General features: G+C 38.0%; 2 long non-coding RNA genes across 3 annotated transcripts in view; both read right to left on the bottom strand.

Moving 5' to 3' along the window:
* LOC127142298 (uncharacterized) overlaps positions 1-2,547 on the bottom strand; it is a 9,538-nt gene extending 6,991 nt beyond the window's left edge. Inside the window, exons 1-2 of the long non-coding RNA XR_007812828.1 lie at positions 2,384-2,547; positions 731-909 (exon numbers count right to left, since the gene is read on the bottom strand). This is a non-coding gene — a long non-coding RNA (uncharacterized LOC127142298). The remainder of the gene's footprint in view (positions 1-730; positions 910-2,383) is intronic.
* A 557-nt stretch (positions 2,548-3,104) lies between these two features.
* On the bottom strand, positions 3,105-7,405 carry LOC108891784 (uncharacterized). Of its 2 annotated transcripts, none has more exons than XR_007812831.1 (3): positions 7,213-7,405; positions 6,671-6,877; positions 3,105-3,467 (listed from the first exon to the last, which is right to left on the bottom strand). It is a non-coding gene; the product is annotated as an uncharacterized LOC108891784 (long non-coding RNA). The 2 variants fall into 2 exon arrangements; XR_001962364.2 differs by lacking the exon at positions 7,213-7,405 and adding an exon at positions 7,039-7,163.
* Between the last annotated feature and the right edge of the window lie 932 nt (positions 7,406-8,337).

Here is an 8,337-nt window from a genome sequence, read left to right as displayed (position 1 = left end):
TTTGATGCCATACTATACTATGACATTTTTATGACCATTTTTGACTGCCATACTATACTATGACATTTTATGACCATTTTTGACGCCATACTATACTATGACATTTTTTGACCATTTTTGACACCATACTATACTGACATTTTTTCATGTTTTTTGACGCCATACTATACTATGACATTTTTTGACCATTTTTGCCGCCATACTATACTATGACATTTTATGACCATTTTTGACGCCATACTATACTATGACATTTTTTCATGTTTTTTGATGCCATACTATACTATGACATTTTTTGACCATTTTTGACACTTTACTATATTATGACATTTTTTGACAATTTTTGACGCCATACTATAATATGACATTTTTTCATGTTTTTTGATGCCATACTATACTATGACATTTTTTGATTTTTGATGCCATACTATACTATGACATTTTTTGATTTTTGATGCCATACTATACTTTGACCCTGTTTTTGTTTTTACATTTTTTGACACCTTAGTATGACATTTTTTGACCATTTTTGACACCATACTATACTTTGACGTTTTTTGACCATTTTTGACGCCATACTATACTATGACAGTTTTCGATGCCACACTACATTTTTTGACCTTTTTTTTTTAATGTTTTTTGATGCCTTTCTATACTGTAACATTTTTAGATGTTCTTTGACATCATTGCTCTCTCTTGGACAGTTGATGTAAAGGTATTTGTGAATTACATGGAGGCCTCTGTCCTGGCCTCAAAGAACTTCTTCATTGTACCAAGACACTCCGTGATCATGGACTACATCTCTGTGATTGTGGACGACGTCTCTGTGATCATCGAAAACATCTCTCTGATTGCGGACAATGCCGTCAAATCAGGGAACTCCGTCACTACCGACTCAAGTGGTGATACCTGGAAGAAATCAGAGAAATTTACAAAGGAAAAAGGAAAATGATCAATACACTACTACCTATTCCTCATCAACAGTTTAACCATGAAAAGATAAATGTTCAACATTACACCTGAACCACAACATTTAACAAACATTAGAGGCTGTTTCAGAAAACCAACATCACCTCCTCACCACCAAAAACAAATATTTGGGAAAAAGTAAAATGATTATCAATTGTGTGTCAATCAACTCATCATTGGATGTTACTGTGAACTGCACAACGAGAAACACAATCAGTAAAGTCAATTTTGAATGCAGGATTTTAACTTGTGTTGTTTATTATACTTCAGCAAAAAGTAATTTTTTCCACCACAGATGGTCACATACAGAATCATTATTTCATATTTCGACCTTCTTCTTATTAACACATATTTAAAATGTCTTTGTTTTGTGTTTTGTTTAATGAATAACAACCAAATTTACAAATGTCTTAACGGCAGCTTATGTGAAAAAGTTTATGAAAATACAGGGGATGACATTGGCTCTCCAGGAACATACTTTTAATTTGGCAAATAACAGTAAAAAAAAATACTCTCTTAATGAAGGAAATGAAATGATCTCATACAAAAGTAATTTATTAAACAGTGGGAGGTGCAATCAACTGGCCCAGAGTCCTTAAATAGTGCATCCTGGCCAGCAGGACAGTTTATAATGTCAAGCTGTGAAGTAAGTGTAGAATTGGCTGTTATAAACTGATATTTATGACAGATATAAAGAGATTTTTAAATCACCCTCTGACCAACCATTAAAATTAACACACTTATGAACAACTCACTCCAATATTTAGAACACTTGATATTGTTTTGCATGGTGTAGTCTAGTGTGTCTCGCACATGCACATAATTAAGAATTTCCAATCATGTCCAACCAAACTGAATTTTTCAGTTCAGTTCAATTCAATTTTATTTATATAGCACTGAATCACAACAAGTCATCTGAAGGCACTTTTCATGAAGAGCAGGTCTAGACCGTACTCTTTAAAATATGTTACGGTATTAATAAGATATTTTTCAATCCCATTTTGACTGATCCTGAACAATAACAATCCAAAACAGAACATTTAGCGTTTGTTGGTTCTGATGTGTTTGATATAGTTTGATGAGAAGGTGAGGAGAGCTACAGTCACTTTGTCCACAGACAAAACACTCAACAGTCAGAATGTATTTTTCCAGCCTTTAACACCAAACTGTGCTCGATGAAGCATCAAGTCCAAACAAACAAATGACTAATCACTGATACACACAACAGGAGACTGATAGATTACTACAAAAACTCAAGGAGACGCAATAAGACTGCAAAACAAGACACAAAAAGCTGACCATAAATGTTTAGAGCCAGGTAGAGACGCAGACACAGGCCCAAAACAAATCATTAACAAGGAAGGCTAACGCTGCCCGTGATGCTAATAATGATTAGTTAGCTCGTTAGCCTTACCTTTGCTCAGCGTCCAGCTCAAAGGTTGCTTTTAACATCCCGGCGTGAACAGTAATAGTCTCACAAACCAAAGCGACGATCTGACCGTTGTTTTCTTCCACATTTACACTCGTTTTTCCGGCGTTGCCTGCCGCTCTGCTCTGCTTCCCCTGCTGCCGCCGGTCACGCTCAATGACGACATGCGTCGCGACCAGTGACGTGACACTGAAGCCAACATTGGCAGGCAAACGCTGATTGGTCGGCTCGTTCTGCTCCGCCTAGCAACCGGTTGTGATTGGTCAAATATATTTGTTGACATATTTTCAAGCTGGCTCCATTAAAAGGTTTTTTTTTTTTTTTTTTTTTTTTTTTGTAATATTCCGGTATTCTTTGTCCAGTTTACAGTAGTAATAATACTGTATGCCATAGTAAAGTAAGGCATAAAAACATCATGAACTGAGCGATGTTTAGTTCTGATAAATATGTTTTTAAACATAATATAATAGTAATATTCAGATTTTAATGCTTTAAAAAATGATTTGTGTTATTATCACCTGTATTGTGTATGAACCTTTGTACTGCAGTGTATTGAGTGAGTTTGAGGTTCGCCTCAGTCGGAGCACTGTCCTGTAAAAAATGAGTTTTGCAGGTGAGTGAATGACTTCTGTGGTTTCTATAAACAGAAAGCAGAGCAGCCACACTCAACACACACACTCACACACACACGGAAAAACATTGTTCCTTCATTTAAAGCTTTTTCTTTTATTATCAATCCACTTTATCCAATTAAACCATTTTATTCTATTGATCACTGTTGTTTAATACATATTTCTTCCATTCTTTTGCCCCCATCTATTATTTTGCTTTGGTAACACACATGCAACATGAACCATGACCTGGTGCCAGGTGTCAACAAATTCAGTGTGAGATTAGAATCTCTCCGACAGGTAAATCCTGCTCATGAATAAATGCAGGTCTGTGTGAATATTTTTTTATCATCAGGGAGATTCTCAGCATCTCGAAACACTTCTTGTTTTTTCCTGGAGGCAGGGAGGCATGTCGCGACGTCACAGCTGGGTGAGTTTTCTTCATGGTGATAAGTTTTCTGGGGAAATATGTGAGATAAAAAAGGAGTTCAGTGCAGGAGAAGCACCTGTTTCCCTTCATGATATCTGTGAGATAAGGACAGAAATCCAAACACAGGCAGGACTCCTCACTACACAACACTGCATGTCATCTGTAGGCTGGCTCAGGATGCAGGAGGAAAAAACAGCAGGTGTGTCAAGTCTGAATGTTTTATACTTTTACATTCTTCTGTCCAGACTCAATTCAGTTCATTATTATGTGACTTTCAGTGGTGGAAGAAATATTCAGACCCTTTACACGAGTAAAAGTGCCACACAAAAATAGAACTTTTTATTAAAGAGGAAGATCCTTTTAGTTCAACCAGAAACATCTCTATACATCACTACCAGACTCCATTGACAAAAACAGGGATTTTACTGAGCAGAACACAGGAGCTGATATATAGAGATGTTTCTGGTTAAACTAACAGGATCTTCCTCTTTAATAAAAAGCTCTGTCTCTGTAGGAATCCTCTCATCATGTTGTCAGACACTAACACATCTAAACACATTTTACACCTGTCCATCTTTTGTACTGATTATTCTACGAGACTTTCATGTCCATCAAGGTTGTGGCAGAGCTTCAACTGTCAGTCATGTAATTGTCTCTAGGGGATCTTTTCCACAGCACCTGGCCTATGTTTTCAAGTTCAAGTCTTAAAAACAAAGATGAGGGCTCAGTGAAAGGTGTGTTCATCCAATCAGGTGTCGGAGGAGGCGGCTGCTTGAACGACCTACTACAGTTTAAATAAGGTCTGTTTTGCAGGAAGATGACATCTTACAGGGATGACACTCATTTAAACTTAAATCGCCTCTGAGCATCAAACCTGCACAGCCACACAAAATGATACCTTAAATAAACCTACAAACCTGAGGTGAAAAAGCAGGAACGTCCCTCCTCCACTTTCCTGCACTATGTGTGTGTGTGTGTGTGTGTGTGTGTGTTGGATCAGGTGTAGCTGACAGGACTGAACACGCCCGCAGCATTTAGTCAGGAATGTGTGTTGCCTCTGTTTGAGTCAACAGGGAGGGGGGGGCGGCGTACACCAGCCCTCCATTTTCAGCTCCTCAGGATGACTGTTCAATGAGATCAGACCTTTAACTAAAAAACACATCAGATCAGACACTGTTTCTTAAAAATGTTCATTGCTCTCAGGACACTTTGACCTAATTATCTCATCTTTTGAGACATACCTACTGCTAAGGTCGTGACCTCTGTCAGGTCTGCTGTTAAACACACAGGTTTGGTTTTAAGGCTGACTCGGATATGTTTTTAGATTTGGGAAGAGGTCGGACTCTGAGACAGCTGCCTGAAGGACCAACACCTGGAGGTGCAGAGAAACACATTTTAAAATGTAGGGAAATAATATTTACACAAGATTTAACTGTTGAGAAAAATGAGAAAATAAAAAGTGAACTTTTATGATTTTATTCTTTAGTTTTTTTGGTCAGATAAGGACCAGTATTAAAACACCAAACCATTATTACTCAGTTTTTTTCCCTCATATTCATAAATAAATCTTTTATTTCATATGATGTTGAAAAGATAAATAAAAGGTAAAAAAATGTCTGTTTTTATCCTCAGGGGTCATTTTTAACTGAACAGGATGTTTCAGTATCTTTATCGCCCCCTGCTGGTGGTGAAGCAGTTTACAGACTCAGTTTGACTGGAGGTGGTTTGGTGTGTGTTTGCTGTAGAAGCAGAGAGCGACGTTGAGCTGTAGTTAGTGTGTGACTGACTGATGTAAACACACTCTGAGTGGAAACTGATGAGTGTGATCCTTTTACACTGCAGGAGGAGCAGCCTGTAAACCAGTACCAGCAGGTTACACTCTACCTGTGTGTGTGTGTGTGTGTGTGTGTGTGATTACAGGGTAGAGTAATAATGGCCTTGTTGGGTGGAATGGCAGAATGATGACTCCCAGCTAAATCTCTGAACATCTTTTTTTTTTTTCCTTTCTATGGAAGTTCACTGAGGCCAAATTTAATAATTTCATTTAATTTCATTTTTGTTATATAGACTTTAGGCATTTACATTGCTCACAACAACTGACCCAAAAATCAGCTTTTTCCCTAATAGAGTCCTGCAGTGATGATGTGTTTCTGTAGTCCAGTTCTGAAGTTAGCATCAGCCTGGTTCCTCCACAAAATGTTATAGTGCTATAAACCAACTCCACCACGGTCACATGACGTCAACGTCTCCACCACTAAGCTTCCAACTGGTCATTTCATTTAGCTCTGAGCTCTTCTACAAAAGCCTTTCTTCTTAGAAAGTTAGTGAGAGTTTGAAAGAGCGTGAGTAGAAACACAACGAGGCTGTAAAGGTGGACTGGTGAGTAGATGGGTTTTCATGTTAACGTCCCCGACAACCTCTGTAGTCTCATTTAGACACTCGTTAGCAACCGCCTTTTTTAAGACACGGAAAAGCTTCAAACATCAGGAGTGGGGGATTTACTGACCCATTTTATGTCCGAGAATAAAACCTGAAAATGTCTTGAGCTTGTGTTAAAACCACAGACCTTATTTCAGACATTTAACCAGAAACACACTGACTCTGGGACGAGGGAACAGGAAGAGCTAACATGCTAACATGCTAACTTACTTCCTGGTTCTAGGATCAGTCCTGGACAAGCTGTCTCCAATTAACTGGTCTTTAGTCTGAAATTTGTCCCCAAAAATATCCTGTAACACACACACACACACACACACACACACATACACACACACACACACACACACACACACACAGGTACATCTGCATGTATATTTACAGGCAGGTAGATACATGTGTATGTGTTTAAAATTATTGCATTGATTTCACAATTCATGTGACTGGCAGAATCACTCAGTTTATCTCCATGACTGGATTTTCCTCACATACTGTCAAAGGTCAGCCCTCACATATTTGACATGTTTGGAAACTCTGGGACCTCCAGAGACGTTTATACTGAACCTCTGCAGGTTTCAACAATCCAAATATGCAATAAGTAAATAAAAAGCTCAGAAATCAAATCAAATATTCCAGGAATGTATTTAATCTCCAGGGTGTGAAAATCTCACCTGGCACAGTGAGAGCGGAAGATTTGTCCTGACATGTTATTTTGTGACTGATGGGAGTGAACAACAACAACAACAACATGGGGATAATTAACGCAGGTTAATCTGCACGTATAAATATATTTACCTTCAGTGAACTGTCACGGTTGTGGAAGTGGGGATCAAACATGAAACAGCAGGCACGTCTCCAAACCCAGACTCAGCAGGAGTCGGGATGTCTCCTCAAGGAGCTGATAGAGGGATCGGAAGGAAAAAGGGACTCCTGCTGCCAGGTTCGGTCTAATTGCTGGAAATATTTGGGCAATGACTCATCTTCTGATTCAAATGTCAGCATCTGTGTCAAAGAGGAAAAACATTAAGATGGGTTCCTTGGTTTGAATTTTATTATTATTGCTGCACAGTCATTGGTGTGACTAAAAACACATTTTATCTCTTTAATGTTCTTAATTTCTGCAATAATTAATAATTAATTGAACACAGGACTGAAGATTTAACCTGGAAAAGTAAAGAGTTTTATTCAAAGAACAAGAATCCAGGACAAAAACAGTTTCAGATCCGATCCCTTCTCCTCGGCATGGATGTGAAATGAGAGAGAAAAAGCTTCAGAAGTGCTGAATAAAGTGCTGGTGGTGATAGAAGACAACCACCTCTGATCAGAGCTCCACCCACCTCCAACCTGAGCAGACGTCCAATCAGAACCACTGAAGACACCTGCGCACTGTTCTTATATTTCGCTCTCGATCTCACTGACCCTGACTCCATGTATGCTAAGAATCATGGGATACAAACCCCTCTCCTGCCTGTGAACAGTCTCTTATCAGGTTGCTGTAACAGTTTGTGGTGGTGATGACAGGTCAGAGCTGATATCACTGTGTCTGTTTAACTGAGGAGACTGAGAGGAGCCACAGAGAATCTGCATCAGTCTGTTATTTACATACAAATGAAGAGATAGAGGCTGAGGGAGCGACTGGATCTGACTGCACTGTAATAAAAACACACTGAGGTTTGAAAGATTTAGGTCTCCGGACTCTCTCAGTGTAAAGGATTTTAAGATCCCAATTTTTCCTTTTTTATGCCAAAAACCTGAAATGTCTACCATGTTCGTTCCTCTGTAACTTTGGCTCAGTGCCTCTTCTTCTTTTTAGTTTAGTTTTAAAAAGACACCAGGGTTAAGACTGTAACTTAAATCATGAGCTGATCAAACCTATAGTGGTGTTTTAGTGTCTTTTAACTTTTTTAAAAGAATTTTTTTTAAAATTAACACGTCATGCCCTGATAGTCAGTCTATCAACCTGTTGGTATTTTGCAGAAATTGTTTTATTTTTGAGCTATTAAATAAGAAAAAAAAGGAAATAAAGTCATCTTCTCACATATAACAGAAAGTTGTCTGGGTTAAAGTTATGTCACTGACCACAAACCACAGATTCAAGTGAGGATCTGAACTCCAGGATTAAACAGTCATATATGGAGGCTCATTTCTGACAGAAAAAAAGTTGGTTTGGTTTGTTAACAGTGTGAAAAACTGTTTAGGATGTTTTAAACCTTGAGACCAAACACAAGAAGTTGAAACTCAATAGAAGAGTAGAGAAGAAGAGGAGATTAAATATTTAACTGTAATTAGTAAACTGGTTTGTCGGAGAAATGAAAAATCAACTTGAAAAACAAAAGTTCTTTTCTGAGAAGATGAGACAGAGACAGATTGTTCAACTGAATCTGTTACGATTTTGACTCAGTGTTAAAAGACTGATCCAATATCTTATAATTTTAAATGTCATTACTTTTACAACTGTAAAC

Source organism: Lates calcarifer, linkage group LG3 (assembly GCF_001640805.2).
Source record: "Lates calcarifer isolate ASB-BC8 linkage group LG3, TLL_Latcal_v3, whole genome shotgun sequence".
Taxonomy (NCBI): Eukaryota; Metazoa; Chordata; class Actinopteri; family Centropomidae; genus Lates; species Lates calcarifer.
This window is presented reverse-complemented; position numbering and strand designations above follow the sequence as displayed.